The sequence below is a fragment of the Phyllobates terribilis genome, unplaced genomic scaffold (assembly GCF_046119375.1).
Source record: "Phyllobates terribilis strain yellow unplaced genomic scaffold, ASM4611937v1 Scaffold_4__5_contigs__length_816908805, whole genome shotgun sequence".
NCBI lineage: Eukaryota > Metazoa > Chordata > Amphibia > Anura > Dendrobatidae > Phyllobates > Phyllobates terribilis.
This window is the reverse complement of record NW_027362764.1, coordinates 302,000,302-302,016,253: the sequence shown is the minus strand read 5'-3', so window position 1 is coordinate 302,016,253 and position 15,952 is coordinate 302,000,302.

Sequence of the window (15,952 nt, the reverse complement as noted above, 5' to 3'; positions counted from 1 at the left end):
GGTCGCTGGTGGCAGGAGACAACCCCAGTGGAGGACGGCCCGTCGGGGTTGTGTGTATCCATGGGGACCTCCGAGAGTACCCAACTGCGGAGGTAGCCTTGTCCACGCCGTGTGGAGAAATAAAACATGTGGTAGGGGTGGTAAAAACTCTTCCCTATGGGACTGTGTTGGGAAGAGACTTGCCCCTGTTCTGGACTCTGTGGAAAAACAAAATCCCACTCTTCCCCTGTAAAATGTGTTACAGGCACTGTAACCCGTTGAACCTGAGTCAGGGGAACCTGCCGTAGGGGTGTCCAACCTAGGGACAGAGTGTGACCCCGATAGGTTTCCCTTAGAGGTGCTGGCAGGAGAGGTCGAGGAGATCCCATCGATCCCCGAGCTGGAAGGGTCCCGGGCCACGTTTGGGACGGCTCAGCTACAGGATCCCACCCTGGCTCAGGCGCGGGAAAGGGTGTTAGAGGTAAATGGCGTAGCTCAACAGCCCGGTGCAGATACTGTATTTCCACGCATGGTAATCAACGGTGAGTTGCTCTATAGGATAGATAAGATCAGGGACGAGGTTGTGGAACAGTTAGTGGCACCTCAGTCGTACTGTCAGGCGATTCTGGAGATGGCACACTCACACCTGCTGGGTGGACACCTAGGGGTAAAAAAGACGCTAGAACGTATCTTACCGCGGTTCTTTTGGCCTGGGGTTTACGCGGAGGTCAAAAGGTACTGCGAATCTTGCCCCGAATGTCAGTTGACCGCACCCACCGCAAGTTTCCGTAGCCCATTGGTACCCCTGCCAGTGATAGAGGTACCTTTTGAACAGATTGCAATGGACTTGGTAGGACCCATTGTAAAATCCGCCCGTGGCTACCAACATATACTGGTGGTCGTCGACTATGCCACCTGGTACCCGGAGGCTATATCACTACGCCACACCTCAGCAAAACTGATTGCACGGGAGCTGTTTGCTATGTTCTGTCGCCTTGGACTACCTAAGGAGATCCTGACGGATCAAGGGACCCCTTTTGTGTCCAAAGTGACAAGGGAACTGTGCAAATTGCTAAAAATGAAACAATTGCGCACCTCGGTGTACCACCCTCAAACCGACGGGCTAGTAGAACAGTTCAATAAAACCCTCAAGTCCATGTTAAAAAAGGTGGTTTCTAATGACGGGAGGGATTGGGACATGTTGATACCCTATCTGATGTTCGCCGTCCGTGAGGTACCCCACAGGATTCTCTCCCTAGGGGTCTGTTGGACGTAGCCAAAGAGACATGGGAACAAGAGCCGACTCCACATAGGAGTATAATTGAACAAGTGGCTAGTATGCAGGACCGGATCGCGGTGGTCATGCCCATTGTGAAAGAACATCTGTTAGATGCCCAGGCTGCCCAGAGGCGCACCTATAATAAAAGGGCCAAAGTCAGGTCTTTTAACAAGGGCGATCGGGTGTTAGTTCTGGAACCCACAACCGAGAGTAAACTCATGGCCAAGTGGCAAGGGCCATATGAGGTTCGAGAAAAAGTGGGGGAGGTAAATTACCGGGTGTATCAGCCCGGAAGAAGGAAACCGGAGCAGCTTTACCATGTAAACCTGCTGAAACCTTGGAAAGACAAAAAGTGTTTAATTACAGACGTCATCCCGGGCATATCGCTAGAGAGTTCTCTACCTTCAGCCAGGGAAGCGTCCAAGGGGGAGGTCAGGATAAGTGAGGCCCTCACTAAACAGCAGCGACGGGAGGCTCGCTCGCTGGTGCAGCACAATACTGACGTGTTCTCAGAGCTACCGGGTAGGACTACGGTGATCCAACATGACATTGTCACCGAACCTGGGGTAAGGGTGTGAATGAGACCGTACCGGGTACCTGAAGCCCGGAGGCAAGCCATCACGGCTGAGGTAAAACAAATGCTTCAGTTAGGCATCATAGAGGAGTCACGGAGTGAGTGGGCTAGCCCCATCGTACTGATTTCAAAACCAGACGGATCGTTACGCTTCTGTAACGATTTCCGGAAATTGAATGAAGTGTCAAAATTTGACCTCTATCCAATGCCCAGGGTGGACGAGCTGATTGAGAGACTGGGGCAGGCCCAGTACTTTACCACGCTCGATCTCACCAAGGGTTACTGGCAGGTACCTCTCACAGATTTGGCAAAGGAAAAAAACGCCTTCATAACTCCGGAGGGTCTATACCACTATGTGGTCTTACCTTTTGGGTTACATGGGGCCCCGGCTACGTTCCAGAGATTGATGGACATAGTGCTAAAGCCTCATCAGGAGTACGCGTCCGCGTATTTAGATGACATTCTCATCTTTAGCACTGACTGGCATACCCACCTATCCCAGGTACAAGCGGTTCTGGTTTCTCTCAGAACTGCGGGGTTAACGGCAAATCCAAAAAAATGTGCGATAGGGCTAGAGGAAGCCCGATATTTGGGGTATGTGATAGGCCGAGGAGCTATTAAGCCCCAAACCAATAAAGTTGAGGCCATAAAAAACTAGCCTAAACCGTCAAGTACAAAGCAAGTGAGGGCGTTCCTTGGCATCCTGGGGTATTACCGCCGGTTTATACCTAATTTTGCTGGGCGAACGGCCCTGACTGATCTCTTGAAAGGGAAAAAATCGGTAATGGTTCATTGGAACCCTAAGGCAGAAGAAGCTTTTCAGTCCATGAAGTTGGCCCTGTGTGGACAGCCGGTCCTCATTAGCCCCAACTTCAAGGAAACCTTCATTGTACAGACAGATGCCTCGGAGGTAGGCCTAGGAGCGGTATTGTCACAAAAAGTGAATGGTGAAGAGCAACCGGTCACCTACTTGAGTAGAAAACTTGTCCCGGCAGAGAAAAACTATTGCGTGGTAGAGAAGGAATGTTTGGCTATTAAGTGGGCCTTGGAATCGCTACGTTATTATTTACTTGGGCGCCAGTTCCGCTTGGTGACGGACCACTCACCCTTGGTATGGATGAGAAATGCAAAGGAGAGGAATGCGCGAGTCACCAGGTGGTTCCTGTCACTGCAAAATGTCAGTTTTTCTGTAGAACATCGCCCTGGGAAGTCGCAGGGAAATGCAGATGCCCTGTCCCGGACACCCTGTACGATGGCAAATGTTCAACCCCACAAGTTTGAACAGAGGGGGGGATATGTGAGGCAGTGACCGGGATCGTATGCGAGGGACATTATATCTCCCCCAGAATGTGCACAGAGACCTATTAAAACCATTGGAGTGCATTGCAGTCATAGACACACCTGCGGCTGCAACGCAGGAATGAAGGTGAGCATGGACCTAGTCAGGCTATCTGGCTAAGGCAGATTAGTAAAAACCTGGCAGGGCCTTCATTTCTGGGAGGAGGTCACAGGAGGCAGTGGGGCGGCCTCCTCCCTCCAACCCGGGTTTTCCAGTGGCTCTTGCCACAAGTCCTTTAAAACCCCTGCACTAAGGATTAGTGTTGTTCTATGTTGGAACCTGCTTGGAGCATAGCAGGAAACCCTCAGCAGGACTGAGTGTGGCTGAACCCCTGCCTGGGATCCCTCTGCACCTGTCAGGCTCTGAGCGGCCGGCACGGCCGTCGCCCTTGGCAACCATTGTGTATGGACTTTCTGTTAACCCGGCTGCGAACCGGAGGACTTTCTGTTAACTCGTGAGTTGCTGAAATAAAAGCTGTTTATGTTGGACTTGCTTGGGTCACTGCCTCAGTTCCTGCACGGTGTGAACACCGCCGCCTTACAATGTGTGTATGTGTGTGTATATATATTATATATATATATATATATATATATATATATATATATATATATATATATATATATATATATATATATATATATATATATATATATTGGATATAAAGATGTCAGTGACTTGTATAATTAGTACAATGATTGTGTAGTTTACTGTACAAGTATTAATACATTTCTGCAAAAAATGGCATGGGATCCCCTGAAATTTTATTAACCAGCCGAGGGATAGTGGACAGCTGTGGGCTGATGTTTATAGCTTGGGAAAAGGGTAATGCCTAAGGAGCTTCCCAGCCTCTTAATGTCAGCTCTCAGCTGTATACTTAGCCTTTACTGGTGGACCCCCCAAAAAAGTGACATTGGGTCCCTCCTATAACTAATAACCAGCAAAGGCTAGGAAGACAGCTGCAAACTGAAATTAATAAGCTAGTAAGAGACCATGATATAAATCAGCTCTGAGTCACCCCAGAAAAGGCGCATCCATAAGATGCGCTAATTCTAGTGATTAGCCTCCGCTCTTCCCACTTGCCCTGGTGCATTGGCAAGTGGGGTAAAAGAGTTGGGGATGAAGTCAGCTTTTATAGATGCATATAACCCGAAAAACATGGCGATATATATGAACCATAGTTCAGATGTGGTCACTCCCCATAAAGTACAACCTACAAAGACAAATGGAGTGAAAAAATCCCAAAGAAATCAAGTCAACATAGTAATGATTCCAGATAAAAAATCACTTTATGGTATAACAAAATCTATAAAAAGGAGGTCCAATGAACACCCCTAGATAAAGCACAATCAATAAAATGGTAGGTCATAGGTGATCATAGGTGAAAGCTGCACGAAAAACAGAAGGACAACCTAGTAAGTCCACATGTATGGGTACATACAAAACACCTTTGACTGAAACACACATATGACTCAATATGATACTTATAGCCACATTGCCCACTTGCTTGGTTTAGACTCATTGGTGCTTTGATTGCATATACCGCTACGTTTATTATGTACCCATACATGTGGACATACTAGGTTGTCCCTCTGTTTTTTTGTGTAGTCTTCACCTATGACCTACTATTTTATTGATTGTGCTTTATCTAGGGGTGTTCATTGGATCTCCTTTTTATAGATTTTGTTATATGATAAAGTGATTTTTTTTTTATCTGGAATCATTATGTTGATTTGATTTCTTTGGGATTTTTTTCACTCCATTTGTCTTTGTAGGTTGAAGTCAGCTTTGTATTGGCAGCTGATTGTTATGCACTGTGCAGAGGAACCCAGCAATACTAACATCAAACCATCAAAGTCCCAGCCACAGATGCATTTGGCACAAGCTGCCCAGCTAGGCGAGCCCTTGAGGAATGGGAATACTCTTCACCCAGGTCCCAGAAAAATTAAGGGGGACTTTGGCAGAGCCCTTTCCAGGCCCACTGTCGCTGGTGATGCTGCTGATGCCTAGTCAAGGACCAGATGAGTACCTCTGCAAGTACCTCTACCTCTGCAAGAACCCCAGGAAGAGTAACCAGAAGAGAAAATGAGAAAACCCCTGAAAAGATAGCAACACTAAGGCTAGCACCACTCACCACCACAGCACATAGGAACTACAATAAACCTCAAAGCACTAAGCAGGGTTAAATAGCCCACCTAATGATCAGGTGTTGAATACCTCCCAATCATCCCCAGACAGCTAATCCCTGCTAGCTTTCACAGCAGAATGAATATAATTCCACCACTACTTAGTGCCAGACAAAGCAGCATCCTGCATTACCTGGCAACCGGGGAGATCAGTGAGAGACACGGCATACCTTGTCCTCACACATCGTACAACACCAGAACGCGATGCTCCATAAGATTGGGACAGTCTCCATGCACATGTGACACCCCAGGGGTCTGGTTGTCACAGTGATAGAGATATTACGTCTGAGAGCAGGTGGGAGGTCCTTTGGTCAGGGATCCTGTGCATGCCACACCTCCTGCCCAGCCTTGGGAGGGGAAGAACTTCCCCTGTATAAACCCGGGGCTGAGGCAGGGTTAGTGAGTCCAGGAAGAGTAGAGACAAGAGCAGCATAGGAAGCAGCAGAGTCACAAGGAGTCAGGGGCTGGCAGCTAAAGAGCTCGCCCTGACTAAGAAGATTCTTTACCGGACCCGGAGTCCGAGGCTGTGGGGACTAACTTCTACCCAGCAGCAGAATCCGTCAGGCAGGGGATTTCAGGTCCCCTGGCCCAGAAGCCCGAAGGCCCGGTCACACGCGTGGGACCAGCACCGCCATCGTGGAGCGGAAGCCATTAGAAGGCCCCGAGTCACCGGCCATACGGGTGAGCACCACACGGTACACTCAGGGACGTGGGCTACTTACATCAGCTTCTAGCAAGGTAGCCAGAAGAGTACAGTCAGCTTGGGAGGCCTACAACTACGCCTGGCCAGGGGAGATCCCATCTGCTCAAGGACTGACCAGGCCCCGTTCGCTAGCAAGTACTCCGGGAGGGTCTATCGTTGTTACCAGTAAAGACCCTGAACGCTACCATACCGTCTCTGAGTGGTTCCTGCTACCCCCATCATCCACGTCGGCTGCCCTGAGGCCATACCCCTCCCGTTGGGGGTTATACTATCACGCTGCACCATCCTTCCACCGGCCTCAGCGGTCTGCCCTGCAGCAGCAGCCCCCTGGCTGCATTCAACGGGTGGCGTAGTCATCAACCATTTTCTACCGCTAACAGACTGCCGTCCAGTTTGACTCCCTGGGCACGGACCGGGTCGCCGCCACGAGACTACAACCCTAAACAGATCCGGCTCCGGGTAAGCTCCCGCGTGCGCAACGCAGCGCGACACAGGCCCAGGGGCGCGTCACACACGTAGTAGCTCCACCTCCAGGGTCAGGACATTGGCGGCTCCTGCGACCAGCGTAGCGTAGCACAGGACCTGCTCCATTCCCAGGTATGAGCACAGAATCATGATTCCTTACTAGAGATGAGCGGTGTTCGACTAGAACTGTGACGGCATCCAGATGAGCCGAGTTCATGTCCAATGAACTCAGCTCACCTCATGCACGTCACTGACAGCGTGGGAAAATTCTCCTGCTTTTGCGCTGAGCGTGAGAGAATTCCCCTGCGCTCATGGCAAGCGCAGGAGAATTTTCCCCCGCTGGCAGTGACGTGCATGAGGTGAGCTGAGTTCATTGGACATGAACTCGGCTCATCAGGATGCCGCCACAGCCAGACACTGAGGAGCGCAAGCGTGCCTGCGCTTCTCAGTGTCTGCGGCATGGCAAGCTGGATGGCAGCTTTTGGCTGCGATCCAGCCTGTCATGTGAATGTAGCAGAGCTGAAGCTGTCCTAGGAATCATGGAAAGGTAAGGATGAGGTTGGTTTATTATTTTATTTTTATTGCAGGAGATCGTTGGCTTCAGCTGGAATGGGCGTGACGGTAAGTATGGTTTAATTTAGAACATTAAAGAATTGTGTGTTTATTTCAATTAAAGGACTTTATTCTGGGTGTTTCTGTTTTTTTTTAACTTTGACTATGGAGTTAGTAATGGGGGTGTCTTATAGACGCCTCTCCATTACTAACCTGGGCTTGATGTCAGCTGGCATTATAAGCTGACATCAACCCCAGCCCTATTACCCCACTGCCACCGCTACAGGGCAGTGGGAAGAGCGAGGCCAAGTGCCATAATTGGCGCATCCTATGGATGCGCCATTTCTGGGGCAGCTGACGGCTGGTGTTTCTAGTCTGGGAGGGGGCCAATATTCATGGCACCCTTCCTGGGCTATTAATATCAACCACCAGCTGTCTGCCTAGCCTTTGCTAGCTATTAAAATAGGGGGGACCCCACGTCATTTTTTTGGGGGTCCCCTATTTTAATAACTAGTAAAGGCTAGGTATTCAGCTGGGGGCTGATATTAGTAGTCTGGGAAGCTCCATGGGTATTACCCCCTTCCCAGGCTTCAAACATCTGCCCCAGCCATCTTCTTAACCTCCGCTAGAGACTAAAATTAAGGGGAACCCCACGCCAATTTTTTTTTTAATAAATCCTTTATTTTAACACTAAATGACAAGTACAGTAACCAACACTGTCACTGTACTTATTATATATGTGACTGACATGTTTCTATCTATCTAATCTATGTGTGATGCTCTATTCTTTCTGTTCTAAATTGTCGGGCACCGATGCTGAATTGCCGGATGGCTTTTTTAAAGAGAGTGTCTTCTGAGCAGTTTGTCAGCTTTTGGACACCTTTTGAAGGTGTTTTCTATGTGTTTTTGTTTGCCTGCCATTGGTTTTGATGGTGTTCGACAGTGTTCTAAGGTGTTCGATGAACAGTTCCACGAACATCCCGGTGTTCGACGAACCGAACCCGAACACTACGGGGGTGGTTCAACACTATTCCTTACACTGACATCACGCTCAGGGGTTAGTAAAGGAGAGACGTATATAACACACCCCCATTACTAACCCCGTAGTCAAATTGTAAATAAAAAACACCCAGAATAAAGTCCTTTATAAGACATAATAACACAGACTCCTTTATTGAAATTAAAATAAAAAAGTTATACTCACCTATACGCCTAATCCACTGAAGCCAATGTCTCCTGTAAAGGAATAAAAATAATAAACAACCATATTCCTCACCTGTCCTACGAGTTGATAATCCATTTGTCAGGCGACACATCTAGCTCTGCTACATGTAGATGGCAGGCTGAATGTTTGCATGATGCAAGCATTCAGCCTGCCACCCAGCAGAGACAGTGAGCTGTGGGTGCTTGTGAAGCAACTGTGCCTCATCGTGATTGGAAAAAAGTGAGCTGAGTTCATAGCCAATGAACTCCATTCACCTCACTGACCTCAGTGTGAGCACCATGGGAAAGTTCTCACAGCTCTCGTGCTGACGTCATTCAGGTGAAGGGAGTTCATTGGCTCTGACATCCACGTCCATGACAGCAGCCGGATTCACACTCTACTCTGTGTGTTCCGGCAGCCGTAATGAGAGGTCACATTCTTGATGTCACCGCTCAATACAGCCTTCGGATGTAGAGTCGGAAATTGTTGTGGAACATTCTGATTATGAATTTACAGCAGACCCCTTTTGAATTATTTTATATTTTAATGGTATTAAATGGGTAAAAGAAGGTCGGGGAGTACTTTTTACAATTAAATGACTATTCTGTGTGTGTGTATTTCTTTTGACTACGGGGTTATTATAGACACCTCTACATTACAAACTCCTGGGCTGACATCAACTCCAAAACCATTACCCCAATTGCCAACTCAACAGGGCAATCGGGAAGAGCCGAGGCTAAGCAATAGAATTGGCGCATCTAATGGAGATGCCATTTCTGGGGCGGCTGAGGGCCAATATCCATGGCCCCTTAGCAGCCTATTAATATCAGCCTGCAGCTGTCTGCTTAGCCTTTGCGGGTTATTAAAAAGAAAGATGTGGGATCCCCACCTTTTTTTGTGTTCCCCCCCCCCCCCCTTCCTTTTCAATAATCAGTAAAGGCTAAGTAAACAGCTGTTAGCTGATATTAATAGTCTGGGAAGATCCATGATTATTTTCCCCTTCCCAGAATAACACCAGCCCGCAGCTGTCCGCTTTCCCTCAGCTGCTTATTAAAAATATGGAGGACTCTACGCCAATTTTTTTCCTGTAATCTTTTTATGAGTTAAATACATGTACAGTAAACTATACATGCACTGCACTTCATATACATCTCAATGACACATTTTTATCTATTTATTCTGACGGTTCACGCTGTGAATTTTCAGTACTCGGTGATGAAATGTAAAAATCGGACATCACACGCACAATTTTTTTTCTCGCTCCCATTGACTTGCATTGGCGAGTTTCCCGTCGATATACGTGGGCACTCACAGTATGCTGCGGGGTTTTTTTTGTTTTTTTTTCAGTCTGTCCGAGCTGAGAAAAAAATCACAGATGAACACTGAACCATTAAATAACATTAGTAGTCAGTGCAATCCGATTTTTTTTTTATGATTGTACTTATTTGGTTAATATGCAGATGAGTATGAGCCCTTATCCTTCCACTCTGTAGATCCCATTCCTCATTTTTTTTATTTTTTATTTTTTGCTTACATCTGACCAAACATTAATATACATATTTGTATCTTTTTATTTTTTGTTTGTTTTTACTGCTTGGAAAACCACATAAATTCTCTTTCACAAGATGCATTAATTCTTTCAACATTTTTATTCTCTTTTTTTCTATCTCCATCAAATTAATGATGCTGACCAGCAAAAGAAAAACACAAAAAATTCACAGAGCTTGCATAAAAATGCATCAAAATTTATCTTTTAATGCAACATTGTTGTGTTTTTCAGGTTTTGGTCTGCTTTTGCCAGCAGGAAAAAAAGCAACCTTGTAAACATACTCTAAAATTCATTTCAGTAATTTCCTCAGCATTTTGGCTGCTGGCAGTTTTCTCATGGTTTTTGGGATGTTTTTCGATAATTTTTTTCACACTATTGAATAATAACGAAAGCACTAGTGTTTTTTAAGCAAAAAACGCTCCAAAACATGTCTGGTTGTCTCTTTGCTATCTTCTGTGCCTTCCCATTGACTTACAATGGGGAAAAAAAGTATTTAGTCAGCCACCAATTGTCCAAGTTCTCCCACTTAAAAAGATGAGAGAGGCCTGTAATTGACAACATAGGTAGACCTCAACTATGAGAGACACAATGAGAAAACAAATCCTGAAAATCACATTGTCTGATTTGGAAAGAATCATATCACACTATGTTGAGACTCGGATATAACTCTAATCAGAGTTTGATCAGGGTGTCATTTGCATAATTGGACCGATTCTCTCAGATGAGTGAATCTACGGCCATCTGATCCTAACCTTTCACTTCCATTTTAAATGTTATTGAAAGCTTCAGTAGTATAGCACAATAACATTTAGGCCTCTATATCTCGATCTGTAATAATGGGCTGTGCACACTGACTTCCTATTAGTGATGAGAGAGCACTAAAATGCTCGGGTACTCGTTGTTCGGGTCAAGAAAATTGGAATGCTCGAGTGCTCGGACCGAGTAATGAGCCCAAATGGAAGTCTATGGGAAACTCGAGCATTTTTCCGGCGGCTCCCCCCGGCAGTCTGCAGAGGGCCTAAAAATTGCCTAAATCGATGGGAACAGTGCTCAAATGATATGGAATCAGCATGGGGAAGACCCCTGGAAGCATTTCAGATGCCCAGATCACTGCTGTCAACAATGTTGTCAGAGGTATTACGCCACTTTTACGGACACGCAATAAAACATGCAAAAACGAAACCAAAATAGATTGTCCTGGGAAAAATGTTAAGGAACATTCTTTCCAGAGTAATGACTTGTATATATGGCTAAATAAATTAACAAAAACAAAAATGCTCCTCTATACCTTGTTCACACGTAGCATTTTAGATGCGTTTTTGCACTTTTGCACTGTTTTCAACCAAGACTAATGCATTCACTGGGAAACGTAATTTTAACATTTTACAACCTTATATGGCCATGTGGTGTGTGACACATCATCAGACACATGCATACAGTGCTGAAAAGACATGGGAACAGCATGGGGAAGACCCCTGGAAGCATCTCTGACTCCCAGGTCACTGCCTAAAAGTGTGCCCATCATAAGTGATACTTGGCACATGCGAAGATGCCTCCCATCATGCACCTGTCATTGCAGACTTGCAACAATCACCGTCCACGTCCTAGTACCAGCACAGCGTTCAGTTGTCCCTACCCCATTCCTTGAAATGCAAGCGCAAGTATGCAGCCAGCCACCCACCCACCCACAGGCTGCATTATTATACTGCCAACTTTTTGACAGCTGCTTGCACTTGAAATGTGGACTTTTAGGCTCGTGGAGGCGGAAGTTGTCCACCTCCTCATGGCAGCGGCTGCCTGGTGTCCATACTCGGTCCCCAGCTGCCACTACGACGGTGTCGACTCTTCCTTCCACAAGCACGGGTCCCACAACATTACCCGTGCCCTCCCCAGTGCACTTGGGTGGGAAGTACCGCCTAACCACAAACACGTGGACAAGTGAATGTGGCCAGGGACAGTATGGAGCCAGTCCACAGCTTGTCGGTGAGAGTTGTATTTCACCACAGCCATGTTTTTTAGCTTGGTGAAAGGACTGACTTTTGGGAAACCATACCTACTCCAGCTGACATTTCTCCCAGGAAGTCCTCTAATGCAGCTTGGCGCATAAGCAATGGCAGCAGCCCGTCCAACATTAGCTTGCACTTGTCGGTGGTGGTTAGACTCATAAGCATCTTTCTTTGCCCTTTAAGTTCATGACTACATAATTGCGCAATGGCCTGTTTTGCAATGCGGTTTCAGAAATTACATGCAATTAAGCACGTCCAATCCACATTAAAAAAAGCAGCCATACAGTGTCCAGTAAACTTCCCACACACTTTTCTTAGTCAGGGCTGCTTCTCGGCAGGGTTGGATGGGCCCACCAGAGAACCGTAGACTCCTCCGGTGGGCCCTGGCTTCTCCTTCAGGAGAGTTCATAGTGCCGAGGTAAGGCCATGATGATGATAGAAGCCACCATCTGCTCAGTTTTCTGTTACTTGGAATGCAAGCGCAAGTATGCAGCCAGCCACCCACCCACAGGCCGCAATAGTAAACTGCCAGATTTCTGGGCAGCAGCTTGCACTTGAAATGTGGCATTTTAGGTTCGTGGAGGCGGAAGCCACCACTATTTCTCGCGGTATCGTCTCCACCTTCCACAAGCATAGGTCCCTGAACATTACTGCTGGTACTTTTCTGTGGGAATCTGCATGCCTCCTACCAGCCTGGAATATTTCCAGTGAACTATGGTACGACGCCATGGTATTAGCACTGCCCCCAGTACCAGTAGCTAAGCCACCCCCAATTTCCTTCTCAGGAATTCTATTTGGTAGACTGAGTGGCTGGCCAAATACATTAGTTTCTCACAAAGGAGATGAAGATAGAGTGGAAGTAGGTGCAAGTTTCTCCAGCCTGTTAGATATCAGAGGATGAATGGCAGCACATTGGCTCAGTGGTTAGCACTGAAGCCTTGCAGCACTGGGATCCTGGGTTCAAATCCCAGCAAGGACAACATCTGCAAGGATTTTGTATGTTCTCTTCGTGTTTGTGTTGGTTAGTAAAAAAGCAGCCACAGAGTGTCCGGGAACCTTCCCACACACTTTCCTTAGCCAGGACGGCTTAGCGGCAGGGTTGGACGGTCCCACCAGAGAATCCTCTGGTGGGCCCTGGCTTTTCCATCCGGAGAGTTCATGATAATGCAAACTTTGCAGCAGCTGTGGCGCTCTTGAGCGGGGAAAAGGGTGAGCCCTCAAAATAAAATCCTCTGGTGGGCACAATGTTTTTCAGTTTGAAACTGTTTCTCAGTGGGAGTTGTATTTCACCACAGCCATATTCTTTAGCTCGGGGAAAGGACTGGCATAGAGGGAAACTGTATCTACTCTGGCTGTCATTTCTCCGTCACCAGGTTCCGTCCATTGTCACACACGACCATGCCTGGCTGTATGTTCAGCGGTGAGAGCCACAGATCAGGCTGCGGTGTTACAGCTTTCAACAACTCTGCAGGGGTGGGCGGTTTGTCTCCTAAGCATTATGCATAGTAACTTCAGCACAGCCTGTTGCCGCTTGGCCAAGGCAGTGTGCAGTGCTTTCAGCTTGTGATTGATGTGATCATTTCGGAGATGGAGGCCGAACTGGAGGAGGACGTCAAGGAGCTGAACAATGTGATTACATTGAGGTTACATTGGCGAGTCTGGTTTTTATACTACACAAATATCCTACTGTGTTTTTATTTCTATTTATTTATTTTTTACGTTATTTTTTAAGACAAATGCATTCAAAGGGAAATGTCATTTTAACATTTTACAACCTTATCTGGCCATGTGGTGTGTGTGTGACACCTCATCAGACACATCCTGTTTCATTTATGATGGCGGGACTCAAAGTCACAAAGCCTATTTTTATAAGGTCATCAGGCGGCCCTCGCTATTAAGAGAGCCATCAGCCGGCTGTGCTTTGTTGTTCCCATTATTAATGAGTGGGTCTCCTATAGTGGTAATGCCCATGCTGTGACTGGAAGGGCTGCCAAAACTTGGGAAAAACCCCACTAACAATTTAAAGACACATAGAGGTGGGCCTCAGTAACGACATAATCCCATTAGAAAGGAGCGGGTCTCCCATACTGTTTAACCATGCAGTGAAGCAACAGCTGCCAAAAATTTGGAGCAACTCCAATGCCCCTTGCAAGAGACGTAGATATGTTGATATGGTACATATGTACTAACGTTAATTCATCGCACTCTCTTAGTTGTGATAAAGTGTAATTTATTGGTACAGCATAAATCAAATTAATCAAACCAGAGGTAGGTGGCGACAATATATTGGGACGTTTCGGCCTAAGCCGCCCTTATTCAATCCAGTCGCTACTGTAAAGAGAAGATAGTTGTATAAATAAAATGTGATAACAATGAACAAGTGATCGTGCTGTTACATAGGCAAATAACACATAGAAAAATAAATAAATCATGCAAAATCATAGAAAAAATTCCAAATATAACGTATAAAGCACCAGGAACTGGAAAAGGGAAGGGGAAAGGCGAGAGAGAAATTCATACAGATTGAAGGTAAGTATAAACGTAAAGTAGTCATGGTACAGAGTACATAGAGATACACCAGAAAACCTTACTTGCTACTGGCTGATGTAGGGGTAGAGGATTTAGGCTGTTCTTAGGACCAGGAGTGAGATCTCTGTAGGGATAGACTAAAGGGATATAGGTGTTATGGTAATATAGGAGCTGGATCTGCTGTTGTGGGTTATGTATTAGATAAAGGGTACCTCTTAGTGATCCAGGTAATGCTGGTTTCAGTGGTTCTAGAGAGGAAAGGGACATTAGATGTGCATAAAATAGCGCTGTGTGGTTGAGGTATAGTAGATCCTTTGGAATGGTGTACTTACTAATAGAGGTCAGTATCTGGCCGACGGCAAGGCAGTGGTGAGTAGTGGTGCGGGCTGCGCCTTGCTTGTGAGAGGCCGTGCTCAGGGACTGTGAAGGGCGCCCTTCTTAAAGCCCGCGGTGTGATTGTACCGGAAGGGGCGGGGCCACTGATGCCGGACCGGAAGGGACGGGGTCTGTGCTTCAGCTTCGTGGGTTGTCATAGAGACAATGAGTACTGCGGCGCCTGCGCTGTGTGTGTAATAGCGCTAGCAGATGGGTGCTTGTACATGGTGCTTGCAGGTGTGGCCGGGCCATAAAGTAAAGAGTGGGATGGCGTGTAGATACAGGGGTATATAGGATGGAGGTGCCACAGCAAATTCTTTGGTATGACTAAAAGAGATGGCTATAACTAGAGGGGGGCATATGGCCAGAAGACGCAGTCCAGGAGCGTTAGTAGGCAGAGGGTTAATGTTAGTAAAGTGACGGGGTAACTACGGCTACTTACCCCAGGTGAGGACATGGATTAGTGTGTCTGAAAGGGAGAGAAATTCATATGATTAAACATTAATTGATCAAATCTATTTCCCTATTCAGACCTTGAGGAGCAAGTGTCTGTAGGGTGTAAATCCAGTAAGCCTCGCGATCCTTGAGGAACCTGATACGGTTACCCCCCCTCCTGGGTCTAGGAACCTGTTCAATGACCTGGTATCGTAATTGTGCTACAGTGTGTTTATGTTTAGAGAAGTGGTCAGGTATAGGGAGCCAGTTTTTTCCGCAGCGAATTGTGGACTTGTGGCTGGCAATGCGATCCCTTATGTGTTGCGTAGTTTCTCCTACATAAAGCAAGCCGCATGGGCATTTGATTACATATATGACAAAGTTTGAATCGCATGTGAAAAACCCTTTAATAGGGTAGCTTTTACCCGTCCTGGGGTTTGTGACAGTATCAGACTTAGTGATATTTGAACAGGCTGCACAACTCAGGCAGGGAAAAGTACCATGCCTTCTTGCGCTGAGAAGGCGTTGTGAGGTGGTAGTCTGGGAACTGCCTATGTCAGCCTTGATGATCTTCTCCCTGATGTTAGGGGCTCTTCTAGTGCACATGAGGGCCGGGTTGGAAAAAGCCGGTATATCCGGGTAGGTTCTGGAGAGTAGTGGCCAGTGTTTCCTGATGGAGGAATGTATTTTTGACATAAGCGGATGGTAGGTGTGTACGAATGGGATGCGTTCCGTGTTGCGTGAGGGGAGTCACAGTTGCCTAGGTTGTAGTGCTCTTGA